The sequence below is a fragment of the Neoarius graeffei genome, chromosome 15 (assembly GCF_027579695.1).
Source record: "Neoarius graeffei isolate fNeoGra1 chromosome 15, fNeoGra1.pri, whole genome shotgun sequence".
Classification (NCBI taxonomy): domain Eukaryota; kingdom Metazoa; phylum Chordata; class Actinopteri; order Siluriformes; family Ariidae; genus Neoarius; species Neoarius graeffei.
The window spans coordinates 7,035,584-7,051,465 of NC_083583.1; positions in this window are offsets into that span (position 1 = coordinate 7,035,584).

Consider the following 15,882-nt stretch of genomic DNA (forward strand, 5'->3'; position numbering starts at 1 on the left):
AAACATGGAGGACATGGAGTCGTTAGTGTTGCTGGTCTTGGTGCTGTGGCTTGTTGTCACCGACAACGCCAACAGACACTGGCAAGCACGTATAGATGAGGCGAGGCGCATAAGGCTTCATAATTCTCGTAATTCGTAATTCTCCTTCTTCCGGGTTTACAGTGTTTACAGATCCCAGCGTGCTCGCGGGGCGTGTGTGGGCATGTGAGGACACTCCTCCTCACCAATCAGTGCACAGGGGAGTGTCTGCTCACGCCCCTAGCCCCACTCAGCTCGGTTTGGCTCGCTTCAGCCTCACTCCAAAACTGTGCGAGTTTTGGGGGCTGAGCAGGGCTGAAGCGAGCTGAGTCGTGCTGTTCTTAGATAGTTAAAACGCGAGCCGTGTCGGGCTGAAGTGAGATGAAGCGAGCTGAAGTGAGCTGAAAAAGGGTAGTGGAAAAGGGCCATTAGAGTCACCAGTTAACCTAACCTGCATGTCTTTGGACTGTGGGGGAAACCGGAGCACCTGGAGGAAATGGGGAGAACATGCAAACTCCGCACAGAAAGGCCCTCGCTGGCCATGGGGCTCAAACCCAGACCTTCTTGCTGTGAGGCGACAGCGCTAACCACTACACCACCGTGCCGCCTCAACACAAGATCTCGGTGAAAAAATTAATGCAACTCTGGACTGAAATAAATGTTATGACATTGCACAAGTTTATCGAAATGGTACCACGGTGAATGCACGCTGTAATCAAAGCTACAGGCGGAGCAAACAGATATTAGAGTGTGTGATTTTGTTTTTGTTTGTTTGTTTGTTTGTTTGTTTGTTTGTTTGTTTGTTTGTTGGGCAGGGCAGGGTATTTCCAATATTATTTCTTTCTTTTCTTTATTTATTGAATATTTCTTTGTGTATTTTCTCACATTTGCTTTATTAGTTCTTTCTTTTCTGTTACATTTCTGATATTAGTATTATTAATTCTGGCTAATATTTATTTTTATCTTCCTGCATTTGCTTTATTAGTTATTTCTTTCTTTCTGTGAATGAATGCAATCCAGTTTAACATCTGGCCACCAGAGTCATCTCCTGAGTGACAGATAACATCTGGGAAGTCTGTAGATATCACACGATACAAGGTCCCCGTCTCCTCTCTCTCTCTCTCTCTCTCTCTCTAGCTGTCTCTCAGTTCATTCACAACCATATCTACCCATCGATTTCCCATTAACCCCTTCCAGACTGGGTGGATGTTAGTGTTCACACCCAGCTCATTGATTAACCATGAGTCGGGGATCTGAAACAAAGTCAACATGGTCTTGTAGGAATTTGACTTAATTTATATAAACTTAGATGGTGATAAATTAGGGTTAGAGGAAAAGTTTCATTCGTATGAAAACAAAACAATTACAAAACTGAAAGCTGAATTTTATGCAATTTTGCAAGTGATCAGATTCATCATTGTTGCTCGCCCTTCTTTCAGATTTGCAATCATTTCTTTCTTTCAGTGTATTTGGGCCTTTATTCTTTGTTATTCTCTCCCCCTTCCCTTTATTTTCAATTTTCTTCAATTCTGCAGAGTTTAAATGGTATTTTACTGGGATACAAACGTTCTCATTTACTATCAAAGTCCCAATAGACAAGATATGACATGTAACCAATCATTAGATTTGGTTTAATTTACATTTCAAACATTTACATGTATTTATATTTATTTAAGATATACGATTTATAGATTAGGGTGGCACGATGGTATAGTGGTTAGCACTGTTGCCTCACAGCAAGAAGGTTCTGGGTTCAAGCCCAGTGGCCGACGGGGGCCTTTCTGTGTGGAGTTTGCATGTTCTCCCCGTATCTGCATGGATTTTTTCCAGGTGCTCCGGTTTTCCCCACAGTCCAAAGACATGCAGGTTAGGCTAATTGGTGGCTCTAAATTGACCGTAGGTGTGAATGGTTGTTTGTCTCTGTGTGTCAGCCCTGTGATGACCTGGCAACTTGTCTAGGGTGTACCCCGCCTCTCGCCCGTAGTCAGCTGAGATAGACTCTAGCTTGTCTGTGACCCTGTACAGGATAAGTGGTTACAGATAATGAATGGATAGTTGATGGCTTCCTGGATCACTGACTTTCAACTATGAGGATGGCAGCAGACAAACCCAGGAATTACACTAGATTTTGTTTGCTTTATCAATCTTTTGCCAATTCAACCAATTTTATTTGTTGCCATTAAATTCTTGTGAAAAATGCACGTTAAAAATATAACTGCCTCCATGTATATCACTGCAGGTACTGTACTTGCTAATCAACATGATGCACAGGGTCTCCAAAGCCATCCATCCATTATCATAACCACTTATCCTGGGCAGTAGCTAGGTCTTGCTTGGAACCGGCCTAGACTGGAGATGTAAGATGCCTCCTTCCCTCCACTAGCCTGAGTGTGTACCTTGGGCAAGTGCTAGTACACCCTTAGCCTCCCTTGTCAGGGCTATGGCCTGGTTTACTACACACTCACTATTCCTTGTGAGAAAGGCTCAGGGTGCATACCCAAAATGTATTGGGCAGGTATGGCTCATTAGTCAAGGATGACCACTTACTGTACCTAGGGGAAGGAAAACCCTAAACTCAAACCTCTGCTGCCTTGTGGGAGATCCCTTGGATGGAAAAAGGCTAGAGAGTAAACTTGAACAAATCCAGAGCTGGAGTCCCTAAATGGTGGGCAGATGAACTGCACCGGCAACTCCTGTGACCACACAGGTCCTGAACGTATTGCTCTACTTTCCTTCAGGGTTCACCTTTGTGGTGGAGTAGGGGGGTCTTGAAAAATGAGCGACTCGGGACTTCCATACACTGTGCGTGATTAGCCCAGGTGTGCCCCGGAGAGGTTGCTCCATTGCTACCCACATATGTTGGTGGCTAAAATAACATGGGAGAAGGCAGTCACTGGTTATAAGCCCACTTCTGATTGGCATAGGAAATGGGCGCCAGGGCTTTTCTCCATCGGTGGGAGAGATCTTCGAATCTCATTGGTCGGCTACTGCCCACCTAAGCTAGGCAGCCGCTAGCTAGTAGGGTGCCGACCCACCACATCCATTTGCCTCAATTGTGTGGTCAAGTCTAGAGCAATACTCAAAAGACGGAATGCACTAGTTCACCAAGCAGTATCCTGTGTAGGGTCACAGGCAAGCTGGAGCCTATCCCAGCTGACTATGAGCGAGAGGCAGGGTACACCCTGGACAAATCATGGCAGGGCTGACACATAGAGACAAACAACCATTCACACTCACATCTATGGTCAATTTAGGGTCACCAACCTGCATGTCTTTGGATTGTGGGGGAAACTGGAGCACCCAGAGGAAACCCACACAGACATGGAGGGAACATGCAAACTCCACACAGAAAGGCCCCCATCAACCACTGGGCTTGAACCCAGAACCTTCTTACTGTGAGGCGACAGTGCAAACCACTACACCACCATGCTGCCAGGTTTCCAAATTGCATGTGTAAATAAGCATTGCAAAACAAAGGTGTGCAGTGTTCCTGGCTGATTTGTCAGTTCTGTGACTAAACTTCTGAGGAATGTTCTCATGGCCAGCAGGAAGACCTTTTTCATGTGAGTGTTGTTAAATTCATGAACAGCTTTCAGTTTCACAAGCACAAGAACATGTTTGCTGGTGTGTGTCAATACCGATATGGATTCTGATGTCACAATGAGTAATCTGTTTAATATTGAAACAATGAGGGGTGTAACAGAACATTTTCATTAGCTTATCACCACCAGCAGCTTTGTTGGAGGAGGTTATGTTTTCATCACCATTTGTTTGTTTGTTTGTTTGTTTGTTTGTTTGTTTGTTTGCCCATTCCCAATATAACTCAAAAAGGAGTGAACAGATTTGGATGAAATTTGGAGAAAAGGTGGGCCATGGGCCAAGGAACAATTGCTTAGATTTTGATGCAAATTTGGATATGTATGCAGATCCAGGATTTTTTTTTGTCTGTTCCCAAAATAACTTAAAAAGTAGTGAATGGATTTGGATGAAATTTGGTTGACAGCTTTAGCATGATCATAGGTTCAAGTGATTTTGATATTGATATTGATAATATGTGGCTTGGCAGAGATATGTGCTCTAATGAGTGCCCTTCCAGTCTGTTTATGTTTTCCTGGTGTTAAAAGTGGGCATGAAAAGCACACATGTGCATCTTCATGCAAATAGGCTACAAGACTTCTTAATAAGGTTATAACATTAGCACCAATGCTTTATTTTGAAATATATATATTGTCTATGGGAAATGGAGGCTAGCATATCATCTTTTCTCTGCTGAGGATGGAGTGTTTGTGTAGAAATGAGGGTGTGTTTAGTGGAAATATAGAAAAAAAAGTCTCTCACCTGGTTGTGAGTGTATTCTCATATCAGACAGCATATGTGATTTCCTTGTGTATTTATGTGTGCTCGCTAGCTTGCTTGCGAGAGTGTGTTTGTGTTTTGTCTTGTGTAGCAGAGTGAAAATGACAGAAACAGAGAAGCGTCTCATCTTTTTTGAGGCATGGCACGCCACCACCGGTCCCAGTGACTGATGCACAGAGAGCCCAAAGGAAGACGCTTCACAGCTGTTTTGTCAGATACAGGAACAGGAAAGGTCAACACAGTAATGTAACAATGGTTCAAGCAAGGTATAAAGTTGTATTCTTTGATAAATTCTGGAAAATGTACAGTGCAAGCTATGGGGAAGAGACATGGTTTATTGGCGCACAAACCTAGCATGGAGAGTTTTCCACCCCCATCTCTTTCCCATAAGTGAGACAGGGAATGGTGAGAGAGAAGGACAGATAGAGATGGTGGTGGTCGAGTGGGTCTGGCTGTTATCTGTAGATGCAGGGACTGGTGTGTCTTCTCTGCTGTTCTAAGAGTACAATAGAATCCTAATCCCATTCCTGATGTAAGATTAATTCTCAAGACCATGAAAATATTAATTCCAGCCAAGAGCAGGGGACGCAGAATAACATGTCAAAACACTGCGATAAATGAAGAACCACAGCATGGAACAATGAACTTGCAAACTTTCAAGTCACACCATTTTTATTGCTATATTATTTTCAAAATAAGGACTAGCTTTCTTATCCAAGCACAGCTCTCAAAATAAGGACTAGCTTTCTTATCCAAGCACAGCTCTCACTAATGAATTATTTTTATAACTGTTGTTTTTCACAGATTTCCCTATTGCTCAAGGTAATATATGAAGATTTGAATATTTTACAATAGAAAAGGATAGATGTTCTAGAAAAAAAATCAGACTTTTCCCAAATTAAAGGTTGTATGGTGCATGACTAGAAAATTCCCTGTCATAGAAATTTACACAGGTAGTACTTATTACGATCTTGGGTGTATACGAGGGCTAAATTACCATTTTAGAAGTGGAATTTTCATCAATTTGAAATCAGACATTGAAGTTGAGTTAATATAAGAAGTTCTGAACACTGATGTAATAAAAATGAGTCGCGATATTTCAGACAGATTGTCTTCTAAATGCTTAATTTAACCAAATACAAGCTGAGCAAATTGCCTAATTGATATTTCAAAAAGGGGCCGAGTCAGTGGCATGTAGTGATTGTGAAGCTGTGTAGCAGTCGATGATCAGCACAATTTATCAAATTGAATAGTTAAGTTGATTTTACAAAGATTGTATGAGAATCGATTCACATTCATTATGTCCCATCATTTTTCCGTATAATACGACTACCGTGCTTGGTAATCACATAATCCAAAATTCCACCGAATTTTAACTCCTGGATGTATGGAATAGTGTTGAAGCTACTAGATATGTCTGCTTGTAACACCATGTCTGAATATTGCATTCATAGACACCATGGGAGATTGGGATCACACACACAGTCAGACTGTGGCTTTAATGACTATGCCCTCCCTATGGCTGTTTCACAGGATGGTGTGAATCTGGCAGGGTTTCAGATTCCTCCTGGCCTGTGATGTGTTACTAAAGCCTTGAATGTTGGTCCAGTGAATAATGACAAGTAGAAGATCCTTGATGCAGCTGTGTCCTGGATGTTGGAATGAGGAGAGGCTGCTTGATGCTTTGGCATGGATCTGAAAGTTAGACAGTGCTGTCCTGCATCATTTTAGAGATGCAGAAAAAGGAACAATGTATGAGCAAGGATCATGGGTTATTTGAAGGACAGAACCAAAACCTAAGAACTAAGTGTCTGCCTTAAGATATTAACCCCTTAAGCCTTATAACAAGGCAAACTAAAGTAAAGCCAGAGTCCAAATCCTGTCACATTCGAACTCTCAGATTAAAAGGTACCAGAATGTACTTTTCCTTGTCTCCGCAATGGTACAATGTTTGTACCTTTAGTATGTTTGTTTGTTTGTTTGTTTGTTTGTTTGTTTGTTTTACCGAGGGTTAGGGTTAAGGGTGGCACAGTGGTGTAGTGGTTAGTACTGTCACCTCACTGCAAGAAGGTTCTGGGTTCGAGCCCAGTGGCTGATGGGGGCCTTTCTGTGTGGAGTTTGCGTGTTCTCCCCATGTCTGCGTGGGTTTCATCCGGGTGCTCTGGTTTCCCCCACAGTCCAAAGACATGCAGGTTAGGTTAATTCTTCCATCCATCCATTATCTGTAGCCGCTTATCCTGTACAGGGTCACAGGCAAGCTGGAGCCTATCCCAGCTGACTATGGGCGAGAGGCGGGGTACACCCTGGACAAGTCGCAAGGTCATCGCAGGGTTAGGTTAATTGGTGGCTCTAAATTGACGTAGGTGTCAATGTGAATGTGAATGATTGTTTGTCTCTATGTGTCAGCCCAGTGATGATCTGGCAATTTGTCTAGGGTGTACCCCGCCTCTGACCCATAGTCAGCTGGGATAGGCTCCAGCTTGCCCACAACCCTGCACAGGATAGGCAGTTATGGATAATGGATGGATGATTAGGGTTAAGTTTTAGTTTAAAGGTTTAAAGGTACATGTAGTTTATGCACTCTAAATTTACACTATTTTTACATTTTTAGTTAATGAATACACATGAAATGTGTAACCAACAAGGGAAAAGTACCATACAATACCTCTATTTCTGAGGGTGCACCTTTCCAAACCAGTTTTACAAGCAATATAACATTCACTGGATGAAATCTGTCTGTTAAGTTGTTATGCCTCGGAGACATCTGCTGTGAATAAATGCTCCATGCAAAAATTATCAGCAAATTCCCATTGTACAAGAGTAGAAGAGTAGAATATTGAGAATTGAGAATGCACAAATTTTGATCAGTGTTGAATTTAAGCACAATTTTATATAACAATTCTTGATCTGACTATGTATGATTCTATACAAAAGAGGCAGTCAAGAGGCTGGATTGGCTAACTTTTGCTTTTGTATCTCTTATTTTATATCTTTGGTAAGTTAGCTAACTTTCCTGCACACCAATTCTGACAGATTGACAAGCCACATACATTCTTCTAATTCACAAAACTCAATTTGAAGTTGGCAAAACCTCAATTCATTAACTGTACCAAAAAAGAGAACTTGTTTGGGTGAAAAAAAGTGCAAATGTCATTTGTTTGTTTCTCAGCATTTATTTTTACTCTCATTTTCTGGCAATTGGGTCATTTCTCAATTCCCACCAACTAGTGAGCTCTCCTCTATCACATGACAGCTGCCAACTGGGGAAGATGAAGGCTAGCATTTGCTTTTTCCAAGTTAATATACCGTTTCCAAACTACTACTCATGCTTGGGGTGAAAAATTACATGATCTCAGAGACTCCCATTATTGGTTAGTGTTGCTCTGATTGACAGGGGAGACAGATATGGAATCCCACCCATATAATTTTACTCTTTCTTCCAAGCCACAAATGGCTGTGGCATCACCAGGATTCAAACTTGTGATCAATAAGACCTTATTGACCTTATTGTTGGGTGTGTTATGGCAAAAAGATATGCAGCCATTTGATGGAAGAAAATATGTCACATTGATTTTCCAACTATGGAGCACTCTAGTTAGCCTTATATCTGTAGTTTCACACAATACAAACTGCATCTTTCTTCTGAGCTTCTACATCTGGCCATGATGCTGTCAGTCAATGCACTCCATTGAATATCTGGTCATCACTCTAATCCAGCAGCATCCTGAGGTCATGCTCAAGGACTTGGACTCGAGTCTGACTCATGCCCTAATTTTAAGGACTCATGACTTGACTTGGACTTGAGCACTGATGACTTGGACTCATACTCGTGCATTAACTGCATTCGGGCTCAGAAATTGGAGATGAGAACTCACGTTTTTTTCTTAATTTTTTGTAACATGCCATAATAATTTGGCATAAGATATTTATAGCTACATTAATTTGTATACTAATTTCATGCAAGAGAATGCACATTCACTGACCAAGTGTTAGATAATACCTTCAGATCCCTGTTATTTTCACTCCTGAAAATCTTTACAGTTGTGTACATCAGAAGGAAACCATCCGGGCCTTCTAGGCATTCAGAGAAGCCCAAACAAATCAGCATTTCAAATGTTATCTTTAATTTATTTCATTCTTTCATAATTTCATTCTAATTATTCTCATCTAATTCTAATTTGGCCTCTTTTTCTATCAGATTTGCTTCAGAAATGAAAGGACAGAAATTACTGTCCTGAAAACATTGAAATCAAGTTATCCAATGAGATTGTTTTGTTTGTTGTCTCTAGGCTGAGAAGAGTTTAGAGCTGCTCACTCATTGGTTAGGACTTCATTGCCGGGACAGAAGGCCATGGCAGTGTATGTTTATGTAGGAAGTGACAGATGAATGATTAACCAATCAGATTTTGATTTACAGTGGGACGGACCAAAAATTTATCGCCCTAGGCCTACTTGAAGGCCAACATGAGCTTAACCATGAGTCGGCACTGTCAGCACAGCAGTGAAGTCACCTTCCAGCCAGTGTAGCGTTCATCAGTAGTGTTAGTGAATGCTAATAAAGCGGTCAAGCCAGTGCTATCGAGAGCAAGTAGCACAGGCTAACGACCGAGAAACTAAGATTTCTGTCTCCAGACTCTTCTTCCACCGTATTTTTCACTCAGACTTAAATATTCATTTCCCTTATTCATTACTTAGTTACTTTTAAAATCAACATTGATAACTACACACAACGGAGCGGCCTGGCAGTCTGCCGCTAATCCCTTACAAAATTCTTTGCCCTGTTGCTTTTTTGATGTCTGGCTAAGTTTTGGCTGAGCTCAACTCCCAGCTCTAATAGTAACGGTTCACCAGTGGTGTACATTGTCATAAATTTGTGTATACCGGTATTTGACACCACTTTATTCTCCCTGCACAGTAGGAGAGCGAAACTTGAATGTCAGTGATAGGCTTAGATAGACTTCTCTCAGCTATCAGCTCAAAGGCACTCACATAAGCACCACCGAGGATCCTGCCTCGCTGATGCTTCTTTAAACTGCTGTTGATATCCAGCAACAGACATGTGACATGCCCTTTCAAGAGAACATCATGAGGGACGTGTCCAAACTTAATTGTGTCCCATTTTTCCCTCTGGTCCCTTATTTTTGGACTGTTTTCATGTTTGTTGTGCTGATTGATTCATTCCATAACTGGTTTTACTCGACAAACAACAAAGCCAGAAGAAGTGGATGCACTTATATATATATATATATATATATATATATATATATATATATATATATATATATATATATGAGAGAGATTTCCTTTTTAGAGAGAACTCAAGACAAATGGAGCAGATAGCCACTGTGTGATCCCTGTCCTGCGACATCCACTGAGCTTCAGATGTTGCTGATCATTCAGGTGACCTCCCTTTTGAGCCTCTTTTGTTTTGCTCTGTAAATTTTTAATGCATTTCCTTCCCAAATCTATGCAACAAATCAGTTTGTATAAAAGTAACCTCTGTTGTGTAGGTTTAATTAGAAGGATATTGCAACCGGGCACATGCCATTCTCTAAGAGATTATTTATACTTTGAAGTCTGAAAGGTTTCTGAATCAGCGCCGCTAAACTGGGTCTCTTATAAGACGTTGTTGTCTTCAATTATTTTCTCCTTTATATGCATGTCTCTGTGAAGCCGAGGTTTCATTTATTATTTAAAGACACAGTCGTCGCTGTTTATCTGAGATCCTTAAAAACGGGTTAGCGTTGCCAGTCAGTTTTTTTTTTTTATTAAAAGGAACAAAGCCTAATAAAACCAGAAAACGGGAAGGCTGCTGTTCTCTGCTGCTTCACCGTTTTCGATGCCTTTATTGTCATTTAGTGCAAGAAAGCAAGAAGGAGATCTGACGAGCATCTGATGCCATGCTACTCTAAATGTACTCATAGAGGGATGTGTGCTAATAGACGTGCTTCGCCGTTTCAAACGCAGTCTCAGTTTAAAGTGCTCCACCCTGCCATGTGTCGTGAGCTGTCGAGCCGTGAATGCAACACGCAGACTGACAGCTACTTGGTTTTGCAAACGGATTAACCCTGTGGGACCTGGGGAGTAACTAATGCTGACTTGTACAAATATTGATCAGCGCCTTGTCCTCTTTAACTTTACTGGTTTCAGAGGGAAGCATGGTGACACAGAGGGGCTTAGGATAACATCATCGTCTTTGATGAAACAAAATCTGTTGGATTTTTTTTTTGTAGTATCCGGGTGCCTTTTCTGTGCAGATTTGAGTTAGATGATTGGTTGATTTGTTCACTGAGTTGAGCCACTGAGGAGTTCGCCATTTTGAGGCTCATTCAGTGTTGTGTTGCACTTTTAACAGTATACTCTGTCACAAAGCAGCTTGACAGAAATCAAGAAGTAGATTTTGATTTCGATCCCTAATGAGCAAACCAGATGTGACAGTGGTGAGGAGAACTCTCCGAGATGACACAAAGAAGACTTTTTAACTTAAAAGAGAATCTTCTTAATGGGAGGAAGTAAACACATACTGATGTTCAATATAAACAGATTGTATACAGTATAAGGGTCCTGAAATGAGCACATGATCGTTTTTACGATTACAGAAGCAGCTCTTAGGTACAAATCCACAGTATCCAGGTGCAAGTAAGGATGAAATGCCAATCTTTAGGGTGTATTTTTTAATCATTATCACTGATTAATCTTCATGCCATAAGATATTGACATGATCAGGGCTCGAACTAGGCCAAAAAGACTTGTCAATCTTGAAAATGTGGTCTTTTGTTTAATTTTCTCTTGTTATTCCCATGTGGCGGCAACGGCGCACCGCCATGGAAATGTTCTACATTTGGACATACTCCACTTCCTGTCCACATAAGCGCCCAGTGCATAGCTGCCCAAGTAGCTCCGTGTGGAGATGGTCACTGATCATGCTAGTCCGGTTTACTTCCTTCCTTATGCTGTGTTTGCGGTAAAGTGCCATCCGTGTTAAGAGGTGCTTACGCGCCATGCATGTAATCCGTGCTGGTCCCCAAGTTAAATTTGGATAGTCATGTATTGTAATTGAATGGCTGAAGCTGAAAATAAAGCTGACACTTGGTGAACATCAACTGGTTGTTTTATTCTTATTCCATAAATATGTTCACCAATATATGAATATTAATTATAAGTTTTCAGTCAAAAACAAACAATCACAGCAACTTTTGGCAAAAAAAAACCTCATTAATATTACCAAAAAAGACTGACTTTCAGGGAGGACTGCAAGTGCCAGGAAATGCATTAGAATGCATCTCTGAGCATGTAGAACCCATGAGTTTTCGGGTCCTAAGATCCTGAACCCCTGGCCGTTATGACTAATGCCACTATACTGATATTTTGGCCTAGTTAGAACCCTGATGATTGTGCTGAAAAATTTGAAAACTGTTTGTGAAGCAGGTGTTAATTTGTCTATGAGTCAAACAGTGTTTGAAAATTGTCACTTTTGGAGGATCTTGAATTGGACGTTCAACAAGCACATATGCATGTAATGGTCAGGTGTACACAAACTTTTAGTCATATAATGTATGATGACTGGACCAGCACTGTTAATTATTTATTTTTTTCCTCATATTTAGCAAGAAAATTGCCAAATAAGGGCGGCACGGTGGTGTAGTGGTTAGTGCTGTCGCCTCACAGCAAGAAGGTCCGGGTTCGAGCCCCATGGCCGGCGAGGGCCTTTCTGTGTGGAGTTTGCATGTTCTCCCCATGTCCGCGTGGGTTTCCTCCAGGTGCTCCGGTTTCCCCCACAGTCCAAAGACATGCAGGTTAGGTTAACTGGTGACTCTAAATTGACCGTAGGTGTGAATGTGAGTGTGAATGGTTGTCTGTGTCTATGTGTCAGCCCTGCGATGACCTGGTGACTTGTCCAGGGTGTACCCCGCCTTTCGCCCGTGGTCAGCTGGGATAGGCTCCAGCTTGCCTGCGACCCTGTAGAACAGGATAAAGCGGCTAGAGATAATGAGAGATGAGATGAGTATAATAGTCATACACTCACTGGACACTTTATTAGGAACACTCATCCACCTGCTGTTTGATGCAGTTCTCTAATCAGCTGATCCCTTGTCAGCAGCACAATGCATCAAATCATACAGATACAAATCAAGAGCTTCAGTTAATGTTCACAGTGTTCAAACATCAGAATGGGAAACATTGTGATCTCAAAGTGTGACTTTCTTTCAACGTGGCATGGGTATTGGATTGAGCCAGATGGACTGGTTTGAGTGTTTCAGAAACTGCTTATCTCCTGGGGTTTCACACACAACAGTCTCTAGAGTTGACACAGAATGGTGCGAAAAACAAAAAACACTGAGTGAGTGAGTAAGTGACAGTTCTGTGGGTGGAAACAAACGCCATGTTGATAAGAGAGGTCAGAGGAAAATGGCCAGATTGGTTCAAGCTTTTTGGCCAGGAAGGATATAGTAACTCATATAATCACTCTTTACAACCGTGGTGAGCAGAAAAGCATCTCAGCATGAAACAGCAGAAGAACACACTGGGTTCCACTCCTGCAGCCAAGAACAGGAATCCTAGAATCAAGAATAAGTTCCTATTAAAATGGCCAGTGAGTGCACAGTGTCTTACAAAAGTATTCATCCCCCTTGGTGTTTTTCCTGTTTTGTTGCATTACAAGCTGGAATTAAAATGGATTTTTGGAGGGTTAGCACCATTTGGTTTACACAACATGCCAACCACTTTAAAGGTGACAATTGCTGTTTTATTGTGACACACACAATAAGGATTAAAAAAACAGAAATCTGGAGTGTGCATAGGTATTCACTCTCCCAAAGTCAATACTTTGTAGAGCCACCTTTTGCTGCAATTACAGCTGCAAGTCTCTTGTCTCTATTAGCTTAGCGCATCTAGCCACTGGGATTTTTGCCCATTCCTCAAGGCAAAACTGTTCCAACCCCTTCAGGTTAGATGGGTTGCATTGGTGTACAGCAATCTTCAAGTTATGCCATAAATTCTCAATTGGATTGAGGTCTGGGCTTTGATTAGGCCATTCCAAGATATTTAAATGTTTCCCTTTAAACCAATCTAGTGTAGCTTTAACAGTATGTTTAGGGTCATTGTCCTGCTGGAATGTGAACCTTCGTCCCAGTCTCAAAACTCTGGCTGACTCAAGCAGGTTTTCCTCCAGAATTGCCCTGTATTTAGTGACATCCATTTTTCCTTCAGTCCTGACCAGCTTTCCTGTCCCTGCAGATGAAAACTATCCCCACAGCATGATGTTGCCACCACCATGCTTCACTGTAGGAATGGTGTTCTCAGGGTGTTGGGTTTGCGCCACACATGGCATTTCCCAGGATGGCCAAAAAGATCAATTTTAGTCTCAGTTGACCAGAGAATCTTCTTCCAGGTGTTTGGGGAGTCTGCCACATGCTGCTGGGCAAACTCCAAACATGTTTTCTTAAGCAGTGGCTTTTTTTCTGGCCACTCTTCCATCAAACTCTGCTCTGTGGAGTGCATGGCTTAAAGTGGTCCTATGGACAGATCCTCCCATCCCTGCTGTGGATCTTTGCAGCTCCTTCAGTGTTATCTTTGGTGTCTTTGTTGCATCTCTGATTAATGCCCTCCTTGCCTGTTCTGTAAGTTTTGGTGGGTGGCCTTCTCTTGTCAGGTTTGTAGTGGTGCCATATTCTTTCCATTTTGCTATAATGGATTTAATGGTGCTCCGTGGGATATTCAAAGTTTGGGATATTTTTATAACCCAACCCTGATCCATACTTCTTCACAACTTTGTCTCTGACCTGTTTGGAGGCTCCTTGGTTTTCATGTTGCTTGCTTAGTAGTGTTGCAAAGTCAGGGTCCTTCCAGAACAGGCTGATTTATACAGACATCATGTGACAGATCATGTGACACTTTGATTGCACACAGGTGGATCTTAATCAACTAATTATGTAACCTATGAAGTGAATTGGTTGGACCAGCTCTTATTTAGGGGTTTCATACAAGAGGAGGTGAATACCTATGCACACTCCAGCTTTCTGTTTTTTCATCTCAATTATTGTTTGTGTCACAATAAAACAACAATTTTCACCTTTAAAGTGGTAGGCATGTTGTGTAAATCAAATGGTGCTAACCCTCCAAAAATCCATTTAAATTGCAGCTTGTAATGCAACAAAACAGGACAAACACCAAGGGGGATGAATAATTTTGCAAGACACTTTACAGTGGTGCTTGAAAGTTTGTGAACCCTTTAGAATTTTCTATATTTCTGCATAAATATGACCAAAAACAACATCAGATTTTCACACAAGTCCTAAAAGTAGATAAAGAGAACCCAGTTAAACAAATGAGAAAATAATATTATACTTGGTCATTTATTTATTGAGGAAAATGATCCAATATTACATGTCTGTGAGTGGCAAAAGTATGTGAACCTCTAGGATTAGCAGGTAATTTGAAGGTGAAATTAGAGTCAGGTGTTTTCAATCAATGGGATGACAATCAGGTGTGAGTGGGCACCCTGTTTTATTTAAAGAACAGGGATCTATCAAAGTCTGATCTTCACAACACATGTTTGTGGAAGTGTATCATGGCACAAACAAAGGAGATTTCTGAGGACCTCAGAAAAAGCGTTGTTGATGCTCATCAGGCTGGAAAAGGTTACAAAACCATCTCTAAAGAGTTTGGACTCCACCAATCCACAGTCAGACAGATTGTGTACAAGTGGAGGAAATTCAAGACCATTGTTACCCTCCCCAGGAGTGGTTGACCAACAAAGATCACTCCAAGAGCAAGGTGTGTAATAGTCAGCGAGGTCACAAAGGACCCCAGGGTAACTTCTAAGCAACTGAAGGCCTCTCTCACATTGGCTAATGTTAATGTTCATGAGTCCACCATCAGGATAACACTGAACAACAATGGTGTGCATGGCAGGGTTGCAAGGAGAAAGCCACTGCTCTCCAAAAAGAATGTTGCTGCTCGTCTGCAGTTTGCTGAAGATCACATGGACAAGCCAGAAGGCTATTGGAAAAATGTTTTGTGGACGGATGAGACTAAAATAGAAACTTTTGGTTTAAATGAGAAGCGTATGTTTGGAGAAAGGAAAACACTGCATTCCAGCATAAGAACCTTATCCCATCTGTGAAACATGGTGGTGATAGTATCATAGTTTGGACCTGTTTTGCTGCATCTGGGCCAGGACGGCTTGCCATCATTGATGGAACAATGAATTCTGAATTATACCAGTGAATTCTAAAGGAAAATGTCAGGACATCTGTCCATGAACTGAATCTCAAGAGAAGGTGGGTCATGCAGCAAGACAACGATCCTAAGCACACAAGTTGTTCTACCAAAGAATGGTTAAAGAAGAATAAAGTTAACGTTTTGGAATGGCCAAGTGAAAGTCCTGACTTTAATCCAATCGAAATGTTGTGGAAGGACCTGAAGCAAGCAGTTCATGTGAGGAAACCCACTAACATCCCAGAGTTGAAGCTGTTCTGTATGGAGGAATGGGCTAAAATTCCTCCA